This window comes from Argopecten irradians, chromosome 1, assembly GCF_041381155.1.
Source record: "Argopecten irradians isolate NY chromosome 1, Ai_NY, whole genome shotgun sequence".
Lineage (NCBI taxonomy): Eukaryota > Metazoa > Mollusca > Bivalvia > Pectinida > Pectinidae > Argopecten > Argopecten irradians.
The window spans coordinates 16,800,685-16,827,497 of record NC_091134.1 but is presented as its reverse complement, the minus strand read 5'-3'; positions in this window follow the sequence as shown (position 1 = coordinate 16,827,497).

The following is a 26,813-nucleotide window of genomic DNA, read 5'->3' as shown; positions in this document are numbered from 1 at the left end:
CTAGCTATTAACACTCAAGCAATCAAGAAAATAATTAAAACCGCACAGGTAACCACTATCAAAAGGAAATAAGAAAAATCACGTGTATGGTAAGACATATTATAATAAATATATATGAATGTATTCTGTTGCAATTACTTAAGTGTCTAACTCGATTTTTATTAATCTGCACAAAGTATGATTTAAGAAAATGTCAGTTAAACAAAAATTGTCCGATCGGATCTGTACGAATGGTTTTAACACTACATTTTGTAGCTAATAATAAAATGATAAATCATGGCTTTATAGCTCTGGACCGTTTTGGTTATATTTGATAAATTGTAAAGATTTGTACTTTGTAACTCATGCCAAAAATAATTGTCAAAATATTGATTATTATGAAATCTTACAAACTGTCATTTCATTTGATTTTTTTTTTCAACGTAATACCAAGGTAAATGTATTTTTCTCCCGTCATTATTCATATGGTCGATACATTGTTAGGTAGCGTCGACAGCAAAAATGTTCCGCAACATAAACGATGTTTATCATAACACTCTTTCATATGTAGATATGAAGGATTAGATATGAAGGATAGGGATATTCTAATTTTATGACCCGAGGGTAGAATATCCATATCCTTCATATCAACATGTAAATGAGTATTTTTCTCTCATACCTCGACTTTTTATTGCAATTTTACTACTATGATTTTCCGCCATTTTGAAATAAAATCTCCATACATATTTTCAACGCAAACTCCGTTGTATATGTCTTTTAAAAATCCAGCCTTCTTTTTAAAAAAAAAAATGTTAAAATTGCACCGAAAAAAGTAATTTTGTTGACGTTGTGACGTCACGAGCAGCTTTATTGCATGGGTAGCCATGCAATACAGCTTCAGGCGACATGAGTGTATTACTCTGCACCAGCCAGTATTATACATGTAGGTATGAGAGAAATAACGTTATCTAAAATGTAGTGGCTATATTTATAACTAAATGTCAGTTAATAATCATGAGTAGAATGACACATAATACTGATATAAAGTTGAATGTTTCATTAGATCTTTAGTACTTATGCGGTTTGATTGACAGTTGGTGAACCGCTATTTTTTTATAGATCTATAAATTCACGAAAATTATTATAAGCGCAGTTTTTACAATTTTATCAGCCGCGAAATTAAATTGCATATTTCAACTTTTTAGATAGAAACTGCACTAAACAATGTTATTTCATGACAAAAAGAAAAAATAAAATAAACTGAAAATTTCTTAATCGGAAAGAAACAACCATCTGGAATATTTTACTACTATATATTTTATTTTATATCGTAATTTTTTCCAGGTGGAAAACCCCCCGTAACCCCTAACACCGAAATGCTTGCGCCTTTTGGGCGGCAAATTCATCAAAATGCATACGAAAAACTCATCAAAGCTATTCTAAATTGTAATTTTTTTTTTTCCCGAGGTGAGACCCCCGGGACCCCCCAAACACCAAATTATCTCGTGCTTTCGGGCGATCGCAAAATCATCAAAATTCACTAAACACCCCCAGACCCCTAATAAAACACCAAAAATCTTGCGCCTTCGACTCCTCACACGCTAATTTGGCCCAATTTGGCGTATTCGTTAATTTATCCTTTATTTAGCGACCCCACTGTCTATAAATGTGTACAAGGAATTAAATTTAGTGATATATGAAAAATGTACATAAAGCATATATTATATGGTTTGGGAAGTTGAATTAATCTCCTCCTGTAGGTGTGGCGGGGGGGGGGGTGTTACAAAATATTGAGGACCTTTCTATTCCAATTTGTTATTCCCCCCCCCCCCCCCCATGACGTTTTCATTCATTCCTACGCCACTGTATTTGATGTTTCAGGTTACTATGGGAATCTGGCCAAGAACAAGCCAGCATCTCAGCTGTCAACGTATACCATGCCGGATCAGCCGGGGACATTCACAGCGGACAAAGCCGTCGATGGGGATCAGGACCCCAGACCCGGATCTTCTTTATAATTCATGTGCTAGAGTAGATTTGGGTGTCGCCACCTGGTGGAAGGTTGACTTATTACAACCGTATACAGTCACTGCTGTCGCCATCTTGGCTCGGACTATTGCTCGTAAGAATTTGATGATTTTTTTACCAAATTAAATTTTCAAAAAAAAAATGTAAAATAATGCCCTATCGATTTTATTATAGCACAGCCGTTGTAGCCATGTTATCTTCAAATATTTTTTCATTCAAAGATGACAAAATTATATACAGATTAATAACGATTACTACTCCCCATGCCTAGCTACATGTATGAAGTTAGTTGTCATTCTGATTATAATTTCTAATTTTGTTTCAAACAAGTACTTGATCTAATTATGACTTTGATGGATACGTGTATATCAGGTCGCAAAATGCATATTATATATGTTTGAAAATATGGTACGGTAAATTGTGATATTTTGGCGTCGGTAAATTTTAACGGCTGGTTTTGCTCCATTACATTTTACTGTGTAAAGTTTTGGCGCACAACCTGATCTGAACGAAATTCAAACTTCTGTATAGCATAACGCGGCAGTCGTTTTGTCTGTATTATAAAGTAAACATTGTAGATCCCGCAACAGCGACTACTAGTCCGAATGATTCTGACTATCTATCCGCTTTTTACATACTGACGTGGGCGGATGATAGTCAGAAGCCCACGTCAGTATATAAAAAGCGGATAGATAGTCAGAATCATTCGGACTACAGCGACTACGTGACTAATTGTAAAGCCGTATCGATACGAAAAACATCCTTTTGAAATATTGGCCTTCAACAGAAGTGATCAATAATAACATATCTATTGTGTACATATTTTCACAAAAGGCAGACTCGCTGAGGTACTGTAACGGCGTGTTTTTTTCGATTGAAAAAACGGTTTGTTCTTCATTCCCCCATTTTTCAGGGATCGAAGATATTATACAAACAAACTTAATCTGTTCTGATTATGCACAATTTCAGCTTTTTGTTATACATCTCATTCTTAGAACCTAGTTTGAATATATGATTTTTTCATTCGAAAATTTTATTGATTAAATTCATTTCGCAATCAATGTAAGAATGTTAAATGTATGCATGCCTAAAAATGTGATCTAAAACAGTAACAAAGTGATATGAAATTTAAATTAAAAAAAAAATACATCAACATATGAAACTTAGAACACTGGACATTGTTAAGAAATCATTGATTGAGATTTAAATATGGATTGAATATTGTTTTGATTGCGTTCAATGTGGTATGAAAACAATTGGATATAGACATATTCAATGTAGCGCGTTAGCATACGACATGGTGATTACACTGATTTATACAAGGGCATATGTAAAATATATATAAATACAACCTCGAAAACTTAAAGAGAACTGAAGAGAATACTTTGCTTTTGAATAATGATTAGTATACTTTAATGGTTGTATTGCTGCCATATAAAACCATGTTGTTTGAAATTTGCAAATTGTATGAAAAAATGGTATAAATCCGCAAAGGCGCGAGAGTTATGGTATAAATCCGCAAAGGCGCGAGAGTTATTCCCCTTGCATGTAATCTCTCCAGGTACTGTTGGTAATAAAGTCAGTCTTAATCCGCCATTAAAATGAGTTAGTCGTGTTTACAGAGGGCCCAGGGTGCACTATAATAATTAGGTTGTCCGTCTGTCCGTCCACCTGCCCGTTTTGTGTCTTTGCACAATTAAAATCGAAGAAATTAGACTTTTATTAGTCACATTCAAAATATCCCAATTTACGATATATTCTAATCAAGTCTGCCACATCCGACACTGTGTGTTAGTTTATTAATTGGCCGGACTTTAGATATTCTATAAATTACACATTTACTGTTTGTTTTATACTATGTAGACTGATGATTGGATACTGTGATGTAGTATATCGCTTTCTTAAATTAAGTATTAAGAAATCACATTGTTGCATTTGAAATATTTAGTACATCCCTGATTGAAATGTAGTATTTTTTTTCTTCTAATTATGCATCTTTAAGTTGCCATGGTAACCATCCGAAATATGCTAATTTAAGTAAATTTGATAATTTTGGGGCCTTTTTTGCCTATTTTTGATAGCTTTTTCTAAGAAACAATAGAGCGCAATCTTAAAAAAACTAAAACTTTTTAAGAATATGTAGGTTCCTCAAATACATCTTGAGGAGAGATATAAAGATTTTGTATGATGCGCTTTATGGTATTTAGATGTGAAACTTCCAAAAATTGACCAAAATTGACAAAATTTCCACATTTTCATAATTTTTGCGTATTAAGAATTGTAACCATACCTTATCAACTACCGCTGCAATGATAAATAACTATTATACCTATTCTATCAATGTGTACTCGAAATTTGATATTCAACAATTTAATCACTAAATATTAGGTTTGTGAATTTAGATTTGGGGGCCTAAACACCAAATAGTCCTGTCTTCTTTTTTTTAATCCGGGGCCTCGATAAGCATGTGAAGACAATAGTAAGTTCCTAAAAAATACAAAAGTCAATTGTATCTTTTGTCATGCTTATTCCAGATGAAGACTCAGAGAGTCTTGTGATTGATGTTGGAGAACCATTTGCTAATTGCGGTAGCAGAGGTGTAGGCCGAGGATGGACACAAAGCTTCAGAACCTTCACCTGTCCTGTCCCATTGTATGGCTCAATCGTAAAAATCACGAAAAGTGTCGACCAACAATACATGTGCTTGTGTGAGGTGGAGGTCTATGGAATCAACTACAAACAACTTTAACCAATATGTATTGTAGTTTTGCAGCTGTATTGCACTGTAGATTTTTTTGCGGTTTTACATGACATAATGTTAAATTAAACAGTAATCGAGTACTTCTTTAAAATGGTCTGTCCATATTGTCAGATTATTTTAGGCCATTATTTTACTAAAATTGTGAATAAAAAGAGACCATGTAAAACGAATTATGGAAAATAGCATGTTACACATGCCTATTGCTTCAGGTGAAATTCAGGCCATTATTTTACTAAAATTGTGAATTAAAAGAGATCATGTAAAATGAATTATGGAAAATAGCATGTTACACATGCCTATTGCTTCAGGTGAAATTCAGGCCATTATTTTACTAAAATTGTGAATTAAAAGAGATCATGTAAAATGAATTATGGAAAATAGCATGTTACACATGCCTATTGCTTCAGGTGAAATTCACAGAGTTCGTATACAAATTGATATTGAGTATGCGATAACAGGTGAAACAGGTAGTTTGCTCCTTTGATATACATTAAAAGAATCAAATAACATTATACTATGGTTGATTATATATATATCTTTTTTCAAGATAAGCGTCGCTTCCTGTACTGTGTATTCAATGTAAGACTTTGTAGACCTGTGATTGGTTCGTCTTTTCTCGTTAAATGCATTTACATATGTCGTTTTGCTATGACCTTTTCCACAGGTGGTTATAACCAGAATAATGGTAATGCCTAGAGTATATCGAGGATATAGAAGACGATATTGGTTGTGTACTAGTAAATAAATATTTAACTATATAAGGTACAAACTCAGACTCGAATAATTTTTTTATATATAGTATTGTGTTTCTATATTTAGTATATTTTTTAAATGTAATATGATAATGTTTGGCTAGCGTGGTTGTCGTTATATTGTATATTGTTTTCCTAACAAAGAAAGGAATTTAAAATGTAATAAAACTTTAAATCAATGTTTCTGAAATTTCATTTGCAAATAAATTCATGTATTATTTTATTGTTTAGTGTTTGTTTATTGTTAATAGTTACCTAACAGATTCAACGCTTCACAGAAAAAGGTCTCATAACTATTTCTAATATTTTGCTATTTGCAAAATCGGCATAGAAATTGAGGATCAGTGCGCTTAATTTTTGTTCCGTTACAATATTTTTAGTCTTTTTTCCTCTTCCTTTGATTTGTTTTTGCTAAAAATTAAGCTTACATTAACTATTACACATTAAAATGTAATAACAAAAACAACATTAACTATAATTTCATACTTTAATGTCTAATATTTTTATCACAATGATCCTTTTTCAATTTTGCCGCCAGCTTGTGCAATTCTTAAAATTAGTGTATAAAAAATCTACAAATAATAGGTGTATGAAATTTTACTACATTTTCTATATGACAGCTGATATAAAAAAAACAACTCTGATCAATGTTGAACCTCCCTAAGCCGTTCTTCGGTTTTCAAACATGGATACTTTGGGCAAAGGATAATCAGAAACTAAATTTTATCAAGGTATGAAAAAATATAATGGAGATGGGTAAGTCACATAGAAGATGAGTGATTAACGTACTGCAATAGCATTCGACACGCTTTGAAGTAAATCTTGTGGCAAAATACACATTGTCGGTCCATGTTGTATATCACACTATCGTTTACTACCTATGGAACCATAGGCCACATATGCTGTAGTATCAGGAATAATACGGCCCTAAACTCTTCTTAATGTGAAATACAAAATGTATGAGGATGACCTGACGTATGAAAGAGAGAAATAACCAGTATTCGAACATAAGGAATTTTGAAAAATACCACTTCACCCATAAAAAAATTACACAAATTATGCTGTTTCGCCAATTAAATCAAATATGTGAATGTTCTGTTTTTATCCAAATTCGTTTCTTTATGGATCCTTATTTTGGACATGTTGCGTACCGGGAGGGTATGGTTACCAAGATATACTTGGGTCCCTGTTATGAATCATTTAAAAATACACAACAGCAGCCAATATATACAAAAAATGATGGTTACTACCAGTAACATTTTCCAAAGCTCTATGTACAACACATGAAATAATGACAGAGTACCTCTCTGAACTACAATACACTAGTTGAAGGAAGACAACCCCTATACACAATCGGAGCGTAACACACCCAGTGCTGATGAATACGTACACAAAACAAACCACCGAACAACAGCAACTATACACTACAACAACTGCCTGTCGCCAAACGTATCCTCCGACACACAACACTGTGTAGTTTCTGATCCCTGTGACTAGGATTCAGAGCCTGCTGGTTGCTATCGTGTCGCCAACACTAGCTCTTCTGTACCCAGGCCTACTCACGACCTGCCTATGTCGTGAGTGTTCACGACTACTAACTAGTGGTCGTGCGACGATGTCGTGAGAAACGTGCAACCTATATGAATCGACACCACAATACGGCTGTCTGCCGCCAAAGCTCATGTACAAGACACTGACACATGTACGGATTAAACGTAACTACCGACTACCGTGATACGACTTTCCACCACCGAGCTTAAGCTCGGGCCTGCTGGTTCTTACACCAGCCAGGTATCTCAACACCTATATGTCATGATCACTCGATCACGACTAGTAGTCGTTAGTCGTGATACTATGTCGCGAGCACCTCGCGACCGATAGTCGACACCACAAACTACACACTAGCCACAGCTGATAGCTATGCTCGGAATGATCCACTGGGTATGACACTGATCAAGGCAAGGCTTCTGCAGCCATTTCTATCTCTCAGTGCCGATACCTACTGAAGAGTGTGACTCGATGTTAAGCGGTCGACGACCAGAACAAAGAGTTAGCATTTTTTCAGCTCGCTTCGTTTTATAGTGCTGGCGGAAGGAGCGCCCCTAGCGGCAAACAAAGAAACTACACGTATAATCACACCGAGTCATTGAAACGCTTACAAGATATACTACAACACTAAAGTGTCTGCCTAACACTTACAATAATAAAACACATACGTTACACATGTGACACAGCGGTAACGCCTATTTTCGCCACAGACACATTCAATGTCTTGACTTTCGATACCCATACAACAGAAAGAGTCACGTCGATGTTTCCTTGTTATTTCTTGTTTTTATGATACTGCTATTGTTATCGTAATGGTTTTGAGGTAGCCCGAGATACTCTGGCCCTGACACCAGACTTAGACATTATGACAGATAGATGTCCTAAACCAGACATCTATCTGTCATAATGTCTAAGTCTGGTGTTAGGGCCAGAGTATCTCGGGCTAGTTTTGAGGATATTTTGTTTTCAGTTTCCTCTAAATTTAAGCAATAATTCGCCAATTACATGCAAGACTTAGACAAATATAATTAATTTTATTTAGATTGCATCTTAATTATTCAGAATATGTTCTATTTGATGATTATCAGGTATTAAAATTATGGCATATATTTACAACTTCTCATCACGCGTACAGTAGGAACACTTTGATCGTTTAACAATTATGCTCTTATCACTAAACTTAGACTCACACCAACCAGATTGGCAACACATCAACTGTCGCATTGTTATGCAATGTATATTGTTGTTTGGGTTTTTTTTTATGTTTAATGTAGAGCAAAATAAGTTCCACAACAAACTAAAGCGATAAACATTGGTTTGCGGCCTCATTTCACATATACACCTCAAAGTGACTTCATAAAACATTGTCATCGAAACCTACATGTACGTAAAGCATCAGAAGCAATGTTTTGATAACGTGATACTCGGTCAAATATCCATATAGTTACTCCATGCCCTAGATAATTGTCATTGTAAGATATCGATAAACTTTGTTGATTGCTTTTTTTATGATTGTGAATTATATGCCTATATTTAAATGCATGTTAAGATATCATTAATCTGATAAGTTCGTGAAAGGGACGATCGTGAAAGGCACAAGGTCTGTGTTTTGATGTTCAATGTAGGAGAAAAGGTACTTAAAACTAGAGTCGTGGCTGGAGTGAGGAGAAGCAAAACAATGGAGAGAAGGATTACCATTCTGTTTTGTGTTATCTTTTTCCGATTAACAAATTCTGGTAAGTTTGTGTATAACACTGAATGCTTGTATTCTATAAGTATATGTGAGGTTATTATTCTTAGAAATCAACCCGTGATATGTATTTAATATAAAAGTTATATGTGCCGTAATTTTCATACTCACGAATCATATACAAAAAGCCCGCAGTCCATCAACTGATTCTTCAAGACAAAAATGAAATAATCCACACGATATTTACTCGCAGCATTGCTGGAGTCCTATTTCTTTAGAGACAGCAGTTATGTTGACGTGCTGCCATCCGTTGACGTCATGTGGACCAAACCTGGCAATAGAGTCTTAGATTGTATAGTAAAATGCAGCCACGTGCCCGGGTGTCTATCTGTGGTGTACGGTGATATGACCTGTTACGGATTTGCACACAGAATCCACTCAGGGGTCCCGACAACAAGTCATACCAACTACATTTACTTGGAATCAAAAGGTGGGTGATTAAATCTTATAAAGCATGTATAGCTTACTCAATTATTCACCTACATGAGCCTAAGATATTACGATAAACAATATAAAATTGCGGAGAGCAAATATGACATGGCGTGGATCATCCAGCGCAGAAAGCGCCGATTATCATGTTAGATTCGTAAATGTGATAATCATATAAGGGAAAATATAGCGCCCTGTCAAACGTTTTCGAGACTTTTGCAAGATGATCGCTTCATGTAAAATGTTATTTAAACAACAATTGAGTTATTGCACTTACCTTGTATTTCGTAGGGTTGCCATTTGGATTAAATAAATATCAGGAAAGGGCGAGGAATTAAACTATATTAATTTTATGCATATGTCGAGCAATTGAAATCTGTATGAAAGAGCAAAAAGACCTAGAGTAGCTACAGATAAAGGTAATCTATTTATGCTCTACGTAAAAATCGGTATAAAAAAACATTGAATTTGTCCCCTAAAGGGGCCTTAGGAAAAAAAGACAATTTGAGTTCCACAATTTACCTTCAGGGTCACGCGATTAAGGGAAACATTTTCGTCTATGGCTTAGGAAGCCATGTTTTGTTCACTTTAGCCATGGATAGATATTACGCATGCATGAATTTTACAACACGAATTTGCAATAGCCGGCAGGGAAGACAATATAGAATTCTTTTAAAGATGCTCCACCGCCGACAGAGTATAAATAGTATTCATCATTTGAAAAATAATTGGTGTTTTTAATCGCGTATATATATGTCTAGTTAACATAAAAAATGATATAAAAAATTTGTTTTGCATTTGGTGCATGCGTAATTAGTACTATATTCCATATAGGATATAGTGCCACGGAATTTTTCCGGGATGCAGTTAATTATTTTTCATATTTTCAACTCGAAGTAAAATTAGAAGCTCAAACTTTTCAATTGTGGTAATAGCGTAAAGTAAGTATTTTTTGTAACTGAAGAAAAGTACTAAATCGTCTGCTTTTGTTTTTGATAGTGAAAAAATACCATTTGTCAGCGGTGGAGCATCTTTGAGATAAATCAATTTCTCTGTATTTAGTACAATTTTCACGAATTTTGTTTGGTATATTTCATAAGAATGTATACTGAATACGTAAGCACCTTTTCCGGACTTAAGCCTTTCGTTGCCCGACTATTCACTTTAAAGGTTAACCTAAATAGGTTTTTTAATGTTATGGAGATATAACACAAAACTCAATAAACCGGGAAATGCTTTATGAGGATACACAGATTTTGTGTTTTATCCTGCAACTGTCCCACATACACCGAAAACTACTGCCGGATAAACTTGTATAAAAAAATCCGTCAATACGATCACGTGAATTTGTTCCATATCTGACGGAACTTTTTCTAACTTGACCCAGAACTAGAACCTTCCGGTGAATGGAACGTCATTCAGTCCGCTAAACGTGACGTCACATTCACCGGAATGACGTGCTATCGAAAATCTCGTATGGCGGTGTGGTTTTTTCTTGGTTCATGGCAAAGGTATTTGCAAGTAATTTTTAAACGGGTATATTTGTTTTTTGAGTTTTTTCAATAACTGAATGGATTTACGGAAATGCGCTTATTTCTTTCCCACGGCAGTAAAAAGGAGTACACTCTCTTCGTTTAGTGAATTCTAGAAACCTCGCACCATTATCTTATTTTTTTTTCCAACCCTCTTTTATAAAAGGTCGCTATGGAAATCTAGCTTTCCTAGTCCGAAAACAAACAAACAGATCAGAAAGCGGTTATTGCATCGAGTCTCACGTTAACCCCCTGACAAAGCAGTTGATGGCATACGAGACCCGGATATTCTTCATGACTCATGCGCTCTGGTTGATAAAGGTGTCGCCATCTGGTGGTTGGTAAACCTGGTGGAAAAATTACACCGTCACCAGTGTCGCCATCCTAGCTCAAGATAGCTTTTGTAAGAGATTGTTTGCTGTACTCTCTATTCAGATAATATTTTGACAAGCTTGCATACCATAAATCAATTTATCTTCACATTTTTTCAAATCTAGCGACTCGTTCCCGCCGATTTAATTCCGTGATTCAGACTGATTTAGTTATAATGTACCTGTGATGTAATAATTTCGCGGTAACTAATTTTCAAGACTAATAGTCGTCCGTGAAAATAACGAAACTAAATCGTGGCGAATGTATAGTATATATGGATCATCAGTTAGTTGTGTAACACTGAAAGTTAAAGGTCTTCATGTCTTTTTATAAAAAACTTTCGAGGCAATAATGGATATCTCAGTGTTCGCAGAATAAGAACATTAAACTACTGTTACACTTTAATTTTCAGCTGACCAATCAGAGAGTCTTGTCATTGAGGTTGGGCTGCCGTACGTTTTCTGTGCCAGTGTTGGTGTGGGTGATGGTTGGATAAACAGCTTTAGAACCTTCACCTGTCCTGTTCCATTGTATGGCTCCATCGTAAAAATCACAAAAACTGTCGACCAACAATACATGTGCCTGTGTGAGGTGGAGGTCTATGGAATCTGAATCCAGGAGTTTGATATGCTATATATATTCTAGTATTCAAAAGGTTTATATAGTGTTAATCTATTAGTCGCGTGATTAATAAAGGGTGTAGATACATGTTATCAGATTATGTTAGGGGTCTCAGGAAAGTTTTTGCTGAAATAAAACATGACTGAAATCCTGAAACAAAAGAGTTTGCGTAATGCAAATTTCGGAAAATACCATGCTTCACATGTTTTTTGTTTCATGCTAATGCCTCTTGAACTTTGTACAAGTTAAATCCAGGTGAAATTCACACGGTGTTCAATCTATTCATGTAATCATTTTTAATTTCACATGACATTCTTTTTCCAGCACACTGTCCCTCTATCCCTAAGTCTGACTCGAAAAATCTACATATTCATGTATTATTGAGCTTTCGTAGTATAAAATGTTTAAATATAATGATGTTTTTAAAATTAGCGTTATATCATTACTTTGTTTTCGCAACAGAGAAATGTGTTAAATATTTAATAAAACGTTTAATACAATTGACATCTATATTCGTACAGTGTTAGTTTATTGGTAAAAGGGCTACGTTGGCCGAGTGGTTCAGATGTCCCGACATAATGCCATAAATTCCTGTTAGGCGAGTTCAAATCCCGGCTGCGGCATTTGCCAGGTACTGACCGCTGGTCGTTAGTTTTTCTCCGGGTAATCCGGTTTTCTTCCCATCATCAAACCTAGCACGTCCTTACATGACTCTGGCTGTTGATAGGACGTACAACTTAACAACTCAAACCCTTATAGATAACACTTACCTGATATATTTACATGAAGTAATTCCAGATATATAGATAAATGAAGAAAATCAGATAATTATAAATGATGACAATAACAAGAATCGACTATTGTTCTGGTAATTTTTCGAGTCTCACTACAAATTAAGGTATTAAATTGATAGTATATATATCCAACTAATTAACGATTAGAACACGTTAATTGCACTAATAATTTCGAGGAAAAAGACGATAGGCCATAATTTCACACTTACATTTAAATGTTTGATATTTTCATCATAGTAAACCGTGAAAAGATTAATAGCCAAAGTGAACTTAACGTAGCAAAAGAATTAAGTCTTATGTATTACGACATTTTGTATATGGGAGCTTGCTACACAATAGAGAAGAGAGGATTCTGAAGTTGTCCTTCGGTGCTCAAAACAAGAAATACTGGAGAAATGAGAATCAAGAAACCAAACTTTATCCCGCTACATACCTATTACCTGACATGTGAAATACAAAATCTGAATGTACTATTTTTCCGATTAATGAATAGAGGATCTGTCACTCGTTCAATAGGTTTTTGATACATGTACGACTTAGAATTTTTCATTTGCGAGTATTTGGCGAGTAAAAAATACAAACTTCTAAATGAGTATCATAATGTAATAATAATAAAAAGAAAATTAATGACAGATTCTATTTATCCTATATCTAATATTTGAGACATGTATTCACCGATAAGTGAGAGATTCAGAAAGTGAGTTACACAGTTAAATTAAAGGATAGGTGGTCGTCTGCAGCTTCATGTCAAATCTGTGCTTCATAAAACATTTCGATCAAAACCTTCGTAAAGCATCAGAAGCAATGCCTTTATAACGCAACATTCGTTCAAATATCTACGTTGTTGTTCCATGTCCTAGCAAAATGACACAAGAGTTGAACTGTCAAGAAAATATCGATAAACTTTTTCTTACATAGGATTAGGTACATGTATCTATTTCTGACACCCTTATTCCTGATAGGAAATCATTGATTTGTTAAGTTCGTGAACGGAAGGCACAAGGCCAGTGTCTTGATGTTTAAGGTACGGGACAAGGTAATTAAAAACAGGAGTCGTGGTAGCGTGCGGAGAAGAAAAAAAAAATGGAGAGAAGGATTACCATTCTGTTTGGTCTTGTCTTTTTACGATTAACAAATTCTTGTAAGTATGTGTATCGCACTGAATGATTTCATTCTAGTAAAGTATATTAATTTTAATTAAAAAAAGCAACGAATGATTACAATATGATATTTCAGTTAAATGTGTCGTAGTTTTGCATTCTCATGTTTTATTCACCTTAAAAATTACCAGCATTTTTGAGAATTAGAATACTTACAATGCACAGGTTTTAATTTTAAATTTTCATTTAACATTTTTAAAGTTTATCAGTAATTTTAAAATTGCATTCTGCATGTATGCTTGCATCTAAACATACACAAGGCATAAGAAACAATGCATATATGCTGTGTTGTAACTTATATTTATAAGCTACTATTTCCACAACTTAAGGTTTAAGACTCTTTATAAACTAGTGATTTTTCGTTTACCTATGCATGTATATCATTTCTTAAATGTACTTGAACATAACTTAGTTGATATAAAGTGCCTATGCATCCGACATAACATTTGATATTACTGTTGGTTGTAGATTGTTATGTTGGTTGTAAACTTTGGGTCCACAGAGTTCAGTACATATTTTCGTCACCAAATAACTATGTCTTTATGTTTACTAGTGTTGATAGCATGTTGGTTTGACCGGGTACAACTCTACAGGCATACACATCCACATCGAGTCTTTTTTTTTTACCTTTTTTTACCTTGTCAGGGAAATGGCAGCTGAATATTATATGTCATAAATTGACTTCCCAATAACATGCACATTGTATCTCTTCTTTTCTCAAGGGCGATCAGCGTGACTCCCAGAAACATTTAGATTCCCTGATATTATTTTTCAACAATACAACACCTAAAAAATTTTTACGGCAAACATAAGCACCTAGGAGCATATATTTCAATTCAATGGCAAATTGGTCTACCCATATAAATTATAAATATGAAAAAAGCATATCAAAGAATAAACATACTCAGATTACTGAAATTTAAACTTAGATAGAAAATCTCTCTTTCAAACTATTTTATACTTCCTTTTTTCGACCAAATTCTCGAGTATTCTATATGGCATGGTCTAATTGCAACCAATCTGAGTGTGATATTTGGAGTCAATTCAGCTTGAAGCAGCACGCATTATATACTGGTTTTAAGAAGGGAAACAAGTCACGCTATAATTTATAGAGAATCTGGGCTAGTACCACTTATTAAAACGAAGACATCTACATCGATATATAATTTTTTTAAAATATATTTAAAAAAAAATGCCCTTCTCAATATTTATGAACGATTACAACCCTCTTTAAATATAAGTGATAATTACAATTTTTGTGACATAACAACATTATTTTTAATGTTCCCTGCTAATCGTTGATGATCCCAGTTATATAATAAAAATAGCTTCACTTCCCGTCGTACTTATTGACCGAGTGAGAACGAAACGTCACTGTCCCTTTTTTTCTTAAATGTCATTCTGTTGTTCAGATCCATCAAAAGATTTTACAGTAAATACAATATGACGAGTAAATCTTTGTTAATAGAGCTCAAATGTTGTCCGATATTTTTCAATGTAATGGTGATCGTATGTCTCAAAGTATGTTATGCTATGTCAGTCTGAGACGGTTTGCTGAAGCTAACTTTAATACTGGATTTCTTTAATTCTCATCTCGGTGACAGTCAGCCAGCAACTATCGGTTTCCCAAACGAATGATATGTGAACACAATATTTTCACTTGATACTGCTCCTTTATAACGTCCAACCCGATAGACGTATTCCTTTTACAATTCTATCCTAGAATTGATTATACCACTGACTACAATAACATTTTTTACATTGGTCTGAAAGACACGATATTAACATTAATAAAGCTATAATTGGGATAACCTTCAGTGCTTTGTCAGGGGATACAATAGATTTCTACTGAATTTTGTTGAATAGATTTCGTTGAATTCGTTTAATATCTTGTAAAGTCTTTTTTTCTATTTAATGATATAAACTAAGAGACAAATATGATGTTTATCAATATCTAGCTTTGATGTTTTTAGAATATCATCATCATAGATAAAAATAGCAATTGAGATTATTTTATGATAGTATATATACCGTAATATTGAATTTTGTATTACTGTTAATATGTAAGGGCGTGTATAGGCATGATGCCTGTTGCCCAATTCCGATTGTCTTTAACATCCGACAATAAGTTATTCCTTGAAATGAAATTTAAAAATCTCTGCATATTTTGCCACAAATACAACAGTAAAACTTTTCTCTCAAAACTAGTCTTCGTTTCATGTTCAGTGTTCCTTAAAGTATACAATAGACGTATTTGTGGTGATTGAAATGTCTGCTGTATTTGCATCATATAATCCACAGTTGTAAACACTAATAAGATCAATTGGCATGGGTGTTTTTTTGGCGACAGAAATATGTACTGAATCCTGTGGACTTGCAAAACTGTAATGTCCTCTTTTTTTGCATATTTTGCCAATATTTACAAACAACACAACAATTTATGAGTGTAGAGATAATAAAGATGTATAAGGTCAGGACGGAATCTAGAAATTTTTTTTTGTAAATAAGTTATGTTCAACTTTACTGAAGAAGTGATATATATAGGCAAACAAATATCACTAGTTTAAACAGTGTTTTAAACCTTACTACTATTTTCACTTTAGCTAGATTAGATAAAACCGTTATGCTATGAAATAATTCCATGCATTTTAGATATCAATAATATCCAAAAACACGCAAAGATTAGAATAGTTTGTCCTATTTAAATATTTCTTTTTTTTTCACCCAATTTTGCAGAGAAAGTTTCCAAAGTACTTTTAGTACATTGAGGTGTACAAATACAGGATAATAGAATCTTACATGGGTCTATGAAGTGGACAGAAATATCTCAACCCTCGTGAAAGATTTTGGCCGCCAACCCGAGGCTTGCCGAAGATTGACGGCCAAAATCTTTCACGAGGATTGATATATCCCTGTCCACTTCACAGACCCATGTTTGATTCTTTTTCTTCCATACTTAGTAGAAAAAATAATGAAATTCCACTTGGTTTCCAGCTTTTTCATCGCACCATGATCGCAGGAACGTCGTTTTGCGTCAAAATTGATGACGTCATATACAATGCTCGCCGCAGTTACGCCGCATGTATTGATGACGTCACGTTATTGTCTAGCGCGTGTGAACTGTCTTACGACCCCTGTGTAAGATAGAGATATATTTTCCCTAGCAACCACGGGATATCCCTGTGAAGTATGGAAGAATGTAGAAAGTATGATTACTACTTACAATAGTATTTATTGCTTTTACCAAAATCTATCATATAAATATGTACAGCAACCATCAAACCTGATTATAACACTGTATAACATGTTAAAATTTTCCCCACAGTTATGACTCATATAACTTTAAAGCAAGGGTAAATCGAACTTTACCTTTGAATATGAATTTGTATTTTCTGAATTTAAAGTTTCAATGGAAAGATCAGCTCGATATGAATTTGATCAGAGTGTTAAGCCAAAATGAGATATTTTCATGAAGACCAAGTTTCTTATGGTTGTCTTGCGGATAACCGTTTTGTTATAACTTGGTATTCTTTGGTATTGGCGACTAAGATGGAGTTTGATCAATTTATATCTTCACGTTGTTGTACAATTATTAATACCTTCAAAGACCGGAAATACTATGAGTAACGACATTTAACCAAACAGAATAAGCACCTCCCAAGACTGATTGGTGCTCCAGCATATCAAAATTCAGTCCTTCAATTAATTCCCAAAGAAAAATAATCCACGCAACATTTACTTGCAGTATTTCTGGAGTTTTGGTTCCATAAAGACAGCAGATATGAAAACGTGCTGCCATCCGTTAACGTCATGTGGACAACGTCAAGTAATGCCGTGTCAGATTGTGTACTTGAATGCAGCCAAGTGTCCGGGTGTCTATCGGTGGTGTACGGTAATATGACCTGTTACGGATTTTCAAACAGAATGCATTCAGCGATCCCGACAACCAGTCATGCCAACTTTATGTACTTTGAATCAAAAGGTAGATGGTTAAATCTTATAAAGCATGTATAGCTTACTCAATTATTCACGTGAATGAACCTGAGTTATTACGCCAAACAATGTAACATGGCGGAGAGCGAAGACGACTTGACGTTCATCATCTAACGGAGACATCATCAATTTTCATGCTAGATTCGTTGCATGAGGTTATTATACAAAGAAACGTGTAAATAATGACGGATATTTTAAAATTGGAAATTCTGTTTCCATGCATATTATTATAATAATAGCGAGTTCCTTTTGCTGATTCGCGCCAGTTGTGCCGTTTTTGATCCTAGTTGTACGCTACAAGAAACGAACCACTTGTACCAGTTCAATTCTACTTGCACAGCGCGTTCCATTACAGATGCACTGTATATACAACATAAAATGTTTGAATACGACTAACTTTAAAATCTACCATGAATACTGAATCTTTAAAATGTTGGCTTTCATATGACATTCGTATAAGACATTTTGATACATTTCACATGCATGAAAAAGAAGTTGAAATAATTATTTTATTATAAGATCAGGTGTATATGCCAACTATTTTAATATTCTAAAGTGAATAGTCGGACAAAGAGAACCAGTTTAAATTGGCCTTCTAAAAGTCCTTGCATATCAAAACGACGGCCCAGTTCTGCTTACCTTGTCCAGTTTTGACCATTGAAATAGCCATCCGGGAGGACACGTTAGGATTCATATGATATAAATTAACTTCGCATGCAGAGCGATTTTTACAGAAAATTTTATTTTTCTATTTCATAAGAAATTATAAGACATTATGCTGGCACATAATCAACAATTTTACCGATTTTAGCCTTCCTTTGCTGATTATTCACTTTAAACGTATCAACTTTAATTGTGAGATAATTCTTTCGTATAGAACATCTAACACAAACCAAACATTTTTTTATCCACAATAATATATACAGTGGGATTTGCCGCAAGCTTTCAACGTATATAAATCAATGTAACAACATGCATAATATACAATAGATAACCTTTTAATGTTTTAAAAGAAGAAAACTTGAATGGAGAGAGTATTGTACATAATCTGATCAAAATACTAAACAATGAAAAACTAGGAAATTATAGATTGGAATAATATTTACTAGTAGACATGATTATCTGATTATTTCAATCATCTTTTTATTAAAGGTCGTTATGGGAATCTAGCGGAAGCCAAACAAACAGCGCAACAATCCACGTTGATACTGCCATCGCATGGAACATTTACCTCTGACAAAGCAGTGGATGGTATACGGGACCCAAGACCATCCATTCTCTATGACTCATGCGCACTGATTGATCAAGGTGTTGCCACCTGGTGGCTGGTAAATCTGATGGAGGAATATACAGTCAGCAGTGTCGCCATCCTGGCGCGAAAAAGCCTTCGTAAGGGAATATTGTATATCTGTATTAAGATATTCTCTCATACCTAAACATGTCATACCGGCTGGTCTAAGGCAAAAACACTTGTGTCACCTGTCGTGGCTACCCATGCAATAAAGCCTCGTGACGTCACAACATTAACACAATTACTATTTTCCCAGTACAATTTTTATATAGAAGTGCTACCAGTCAACAAGAGGCATAGGTAAATTGGTAACAGAATATATAATAAGACTAATCAAAAGTTCTACACAATTTTGAACTCCTACAATGATGCTGACCGAAGACATATCTTATCAAAGTCAACTAGATATAATTTAAATCCAAGGACTCTTTTACCGCTATTTAATGCCGCGATTAACACTCATGTGGTTATGATTGTAAATAATTTCGCGACAATTAATTTTCACGATTTGTTATCGACTGCGAAAAAATCGAAATTTATTCGTACACGAAAATAAAAAGGATTACAGTATATAAGATATATGAAAGTTAACTGGAATGAATGGCGACATGGTTTGAATCGCAGAACAAACTCGGCAATCAAAGGTCGACGATAACCGTTTGGTCCATAGGTTCAACACACACGAAGCACATGCGAAACCAAATGATAATGACAATTATGTATAGAAAAGCAATTCTAGTTTAAATATATTCTTAAACTGAATTAATTAATATACGACCGTTAAGCAAGATGTTTTATTTCTATTTTCTAAGCATTATTTTGATGCATTTTTGGTTTATGAAGACATAATAACATTCCTTAAAGACGCAAAGCAACACTGTCTATGAAAACGAATGTCTGTTGGTTTTTTTATATATGACTTCATAAATTCAAAATATGTTGAGGACAATGCTTATGATTAAATTTGAATTGTGTTGGTATGGTATGGTACTAATTAGGCATTAATTTTCGTGAATTTACTTACATTCACAACAAAACAAATAGAGTTGTGGCGTATTTGTACTTCAGCTGTTAGATTCGTTTGGTCGATGACAGTGCCGCATTTCCTTTTGATCTTTCTCAGACGTGAACTATACATAATCATATACATAGATATGTCTATTAGTTATTGCAAGTACAATGTCTTCACATCCTTTAAATATAAATTTATTTAGTTAAGCGTTTGTAAAAAAATTAAACTATTGGTACGTTTTAATTTTCAGCTGACCAATCAGAGAGTCTTGTCATTGAGGTTGGGCTGCCGTACGTTTTCTGTGCCAGTGTTGGTGTGGGTGATGGTTGGATAAACAGCTTTAGAACCTTCACCTGTCCTGTCCCATTGTATGGCTCCATCGTAAAAATTACAAAAACTGTCGACCAACAATACATGTGCCTGTGTGAGGTGGAGGTCTATGGAATCTGAATCCTGTAGTGATACATTGTATACATTCTAGTAGTTAAACATTTTACATGGATTATTAAGAAGTCGTTTGCTTAATATAAAGGTGCAAACAAGTGATTTTTGCAGCTTGTAAATCAATTTAAAAAAAACTGGGTAAGTTAATAGACGCAATGATGAAATTCCAGCATTTGAACCGATTTAAAATAAAATTAATTAGGGCTGATTTTGGAAGAACTCAAAGCATCGATAAAAACACCGAATATCTGGTCAAAACACGCATTAACGTTTAGTACACAGAGTTGTAAGAAAACAACAGTTGGAAAAACTAATTGTATGTGGTTTTTTCTGTCGGTGTCGGTAAGTTACCTAAAACGTCTTGGATAATGATTGATATTTCATGTCTTGTGGGTGCTACCATAGATAATATCCGCATCATTGAAGAACGTTTTTAATGTTTTAAGCGATAACTTCTGTTGTTTTTAAACGGATGTTGGTGGTGTTGTCGGTTTGGCATGGAATGCTTCGGAAAAAGGCACAATCCCCATCTCATGCAATTTAGTTTGTTGTGTTGTTGGTTTTCCTTATATTCAGCACTGCAAATTTTCGTACAAACCATTGCTGTCGCTTATTAACCGACATGCGTTTTTTCCCTGGACCATTCGGTGTTTTGTTTTCTGTAATGGTATCAATATGATGTGATTACAGCAACAAGTAGCTATTATGTAGTATTAAATTAGTGTTTTGTTTACGAGGGAAATCATCTGAGGATTCATTTATGTCATGCTACCATTCATTGAATATTCTATTGAAACGTACACCAGATTAAATATATATCACTTTCATCAACAGCTGTTGTTTATCAGTACCTTAAAACATAGTTGTGATGCCATCTATTGTTGTTTCTGTAATTTAACTAACGGATTATCGGACCTTTATCTGTGACTGTCCAAAACGTTACCTTATACTGCCTTATATGTGACTCTAATATAAGACAGTCACTTATAAGACACTAAAAAGTAGCATATGGGAGAGTTACACAATACGGGTGAGTATATGTCTCCAGGCATAATCCCATAATTATGTTAACACACAACCTGCCGGAATATTCCATTATTTTAAAATCCAAATTAAGAAAAAATCCCACACAATGAATATGAAGAGAATTTAACCCTCTATTGATGCGGAATTAAACACACCCACAGAATTTCTGTATATATCATATATAGAGTTTTCCTCCTTATTATGAATTCACCATTTAACAATTATCTATAACATTAACTCCAATTTCCACATTCTGAAACCATGTTGTTTTTGTACACCACTTTTGATTTTAAATATCCAAATCATCTACACTGTAGTTTTACACTTATTTTGATATTGCTTCAACAATATTTCAGAAATTCATTTAAATCCCATTGGCTTGTTGAATGAAATTGCACATGATATAAATAAATCCAAAACTGTCCCAAGAGAGGTCGAAATTTCAAATCCCCTGAATTCAATGAAAGTTCTGGGGTCACCGACTGTTTTGAACTGGCCTGGAAATCTTTTATATGCGATCGCTTTAGCAAGACGCTTTCAAACAAACGCCTCAATTGGAAGTCTAGTTCCATATGTCACATCAGACATCGGAAAGAAATGTCCTTTTAGTAAAAGTCACCTTAATATATCGCTTAAATTGAGAAAATAATATCCCTCCATCACTGTCGGTGGACATGATGAAAATGAATTTACAGATAGTTGTCCAACCCAAAAGCATGCTTCATGCATTCCGTTCATGAATGCTATTCATCACATATAATACAGACAAAGGTAGTTCTATGTTGCAATTGTCTATATCGGATTTGTCATGGTTGAATGCACATTAGCTCATAGACAAAGGCAAAAAATTGTCTATATCGGATTTGTCATGGTTGAATGCACATTAGCTCATAGACAAAGGCAAAAAAACCTGGCTTATATTAGAAATAAAAGTGTACTTTTATTAACACAAAGACTTGCTATGTTCTAAGTTAGAGATAAGCCTCAAACTGTACAATATGTGGGATAGAGAACAGATCTCGGCTCTAACGGCCTCGATACAGTTCTCTATCCCACATATTGTACAGTTTGAGGCTTATCTCCATAACCTAAAATTACTGTTTTGCTAAGTTTCTTCATCTTAAGTGTAAGAAATATCTATACGTGGTAGCAAATTATATTTAATAGAACACGTTTGAAGACACAATCACACGTGCGTGAAGACACAATCACACGTGCGTGTTATACCTTGGTACAGGAGGCAGTAATCAGTGATCCGACATTACTTCGTACTTTCGTATTTATATTAATGGGTTTGAGTTTTATTAGTTTAACGTCCTATTAACAGAGCCAGTTCATGTAAAGACGTGCCACGTTTGTTGGTGTAGGAAAGCCGGAGTACCCGAAGAAAAACCACCGACAAGCGGTCAGTACCTGGCAACTGCCCCAAATGAGATTCGAACTCGCGACCCAGAGGTGGAGGGTAATATGTAATATGTCGAGATATCTTAACAACTCGGCCTCCGCGACTCCTTATTTATTTGAATGTCTAAGATGAAATTGGTAAGAATACCGTAAAATTCGCTAATACATTTTTAGTGAAAAATTAAAAAGTAAGTGTAAAATGAAAAAAAAAGATAAATATATTAAAATAGAAACAAAAATAAATTAATAAAGCAAAACAAATTCCTCTAATCGGCTTTTCGTTCTTTATTAATGTTTCGTTCTCTTTCGTTTGTCTCATTGCTAAAATGCACCAATTTTTCTATTATAAATCACTCGATTATCTGTTACATTTAACAACGTAATGCTGATTGTTTGGATAAATGAATTCAAAGAGAAAAAAAGGTATTTTGAACAAAAAGTTCTATCAGATATATCGTGCTTTTTGCCAACCATGAGCAGCCCAGACACATATACCTACTCACGTGTTAATTTATCATCTGGGTATGTCATCATACGAATTTCTTAAGATTTTTGAAAAAATCAAACCGTTTAATAAATTATGAGATTGGATACCACTTGGACAGAGAGTGAGCTGCTATCGATGAGACAGACAAATCCAGCGTATTTTAGAAACTTATTATTTTTGTATTAATTTTTTAATATATTTTGTTTGTTATTGAGCTAACTTTAATACAAAACTCATAAACCACTTTAAAGACACACTCTGACTTTTGTGTTAAATCTCAATTACAGAAAAATATATTCTAGTTATTCCTTTAATCTAAACTCGTGAAATTCCAAATTCCTTCAGAGACATTTTGTCTATAAAATTACTGCGGCGTTGTTTCAGCCAATCAGAGATAACTTTACAAACAGCTGCGCCATTTTGTACGTAAGGAGATGACAACATTAACTTTAAATCAAATGAAAATGATCATTACAAGCAGATTTAATTATTTACATTTTTCTTTTTAATTAATGTTAATCACGTCTTAACAGTCTCCTGTCGCTGTGTAGATGACATGGTATATTTTTTCAATATCGACGTAATTATGTATATTAGATATATCTTACACATCCGTCAGTACATGACCACGGAATTATGTAAGCCTTTGGGCAATTTGACGAGGCAGTTTTATATAAGGTTCATTTAGCGATGTTGTACAATGACTGTTTCGTCGATATAAATGGTCGAAATAACATAGAATCACCAACTTATACCATGTTTAACTTATTTTGGATACAGCACTGGTAATTAAACAAGTGATTTAGCGTACATAACCATCACAATAACACAGGATAAAAACGAGGATTAAAATCGCATTCAGAGTCAAAGATACGCCCTTAAATATGCGTCCAGTACCATTCCTGTTCATTTCATTTATCTTCAGTGTATACTAATGGAATTGCAAGGGTATGAACCTATATAGCTAGGTTTAAGTTCTATCTTTGTCTATTTGACAAGGTGATATCGTGCGGAGTCTTCCTCAGTGTGAATCTGATCAAGTTCGATAAGTAATTTATATGTGTCTGCTTGACTAGACCAGACAAAACACCTACATTAAAATGATAAACGTACTTTAAATTTTATACATTCGTAAATTGAGATTAAACAAATCATTGCTTCTTGCTAATCTAGAGACTTTCTTTTCATTGAAAACACAAAAATATGAGTATTTCCATTTGGACCTCTCCAATTTTACAAGTAACACCGAAAGAAATACTTGATTTCAGAATACACAGACAATCCAATGGCTAAGCGCTTTCTGATTTGTCAATAAATAATTCATATGATGACACTTTGAAAAATAATAAACCGATAATAATCGATTGTTATAACTGGCCATCCTCACTGGTCGTTCACTTTGTGAACTAAAGCTTTAGTAATGCTCAGCTCGGTAATATTATTACCTTAAAACGCTTTACCCAAACAAATGGAAGCGTCACGCTCTATACATTTAGGAACCTGAAATTAAGATCGATTATTTTTCGACTCGTTATGTCTTGTGTCTGAGCTATTCTAAATGTTGGAATCAATGCTTAGTTATGACACCTCTTTTGAAAATAAATAGAAAATCATCAATTAATAAAGTATGCTAAGGTGCACTGTGGCAGTACCAAGGCTAACGTCTTATAGGTAGGGAGATCTGACACGACCCTTATACAAACTCGATGACAGCTCGACTGCCATTGCGATCAAATTGGAAAGGTGATGTTTTTTGTGTGGCTTATCGTTTTACCATTTACTGCCTCAGGTAAGTCCAACTTACGGGATTGGTGAAAGTAAGTCATACAAGTTGAATGTTGTTTTCCTATCAAATATCCTTTTAGGGAAATTTCTATTTCTTAGGGCGAAATGAAGACAAGCATGTTCGTCACTTCCGGTTATATTTTGTATTTCTGCGGTAGTCATCTTGTCCACATTCATGGCTTTTAAGTGAAAACTGAAAATGCTTTTAAAACATTTTTTGAGAATGAAAATACACACACCTACATATACATACATACAAAGACTTCCATAAAACATTTCTTTTCAGAAACATTTTTTTAAAATCTGTTCTTGTCTTCAAAATGCACCGCTGACATAGCATACATAATACTCATCATTTGAACAATAATTGTGTTTAATCATGTATATAGGTTTAGTTAACACAAAAACAATATCAAATAATTTATTTTGCGTTTAATGCTTGCACACTCCGTACTTCATTCGATATAGGACATAGTGCCGCGGAATTTTTTCTAGATACAATTCATATTTTTTAACATTGTTATTTTGAAGTAACATTAGAAACTCAAACTTTTCAATGGTAGTAATGGTGTAAATAAAGTAACATTTGTAACTGAAGAAAAGATATATTCATCTGCTCGTGTTTTTGATAGAGAAAAATAGCATTTGTTAGCGGTGGAGCATCTTTAAAGTATATAAAATCCTTCAACTTAAAAAAAGTTATTTCATGGTCTTTTGTATTTTCATTTTGGTTTTGCAGAATTCCTGGAATTTTATTTCCATGGAGATAACAGATATGAAAACATGCTACCATCAGTTGATATCATGTGGACCAAATCCGGCATTGGCGTTTTAGAGTGTGTACAGGAATGCAGCCACGTGTCCGGGTGTCTATCGGTGGTGTACGGTAATATGACCTGTTACGGATTTTCAAACAGAATCCACTCGGGGGTCCCGACAACAAGTCACGCCATCTACAAGTACTTTGAATCAAAAGGTAGATGGTGCTAAACAATTTAGTGTTACCATTACTGACATCTAGCCCAAAATTATGCCTACTGATATGTTTTGCTTTCCTGATCGTTCCACCCTACATTCGCAACGTATGACTTCAACGTATTTCAGTCGATAACTGTTCAATTTTTGGTGCATGGCTTCTTTTTTTAAACTTTACTTCACAGGTCAAAAATAACCATACAGGGTTTTTAAATGCAATTTGATAACGATTAAGTTAAATGGGCGACATCATGGTCTCTATATCCCCCTTTGCGATATGTATCCTGGCTTGTTTAATTGTCATGATCCGTTTTTAAATCAAGATTATGACCTGTCTAGTCTTTGACTTTTAAGAGATTTTCTAATATTCCAAGCGTCATCATCTCCACACAAATGTAAATTTAATAATTCTATGACATCTCTCTTTGTTTTACCAAATCTTGATTGATGTTTATTTCTGATAACAGTATTTCTCTGGGTTTTCTTATCAATAACATCCGCTCTGAAGTCCACTCACACAGAGTTGTCAGCGATCATCAAAAGTGGGTCAAGTGTCAATGACTGAACGTGAAAAAATTGTATTTTTTGGGCTAGTTCGTCTACAAGCATTGTGTCTTAAGATACCATGCCCGTTTAACTATATTGATTTCGCTTTCAATCTGTTCATGTT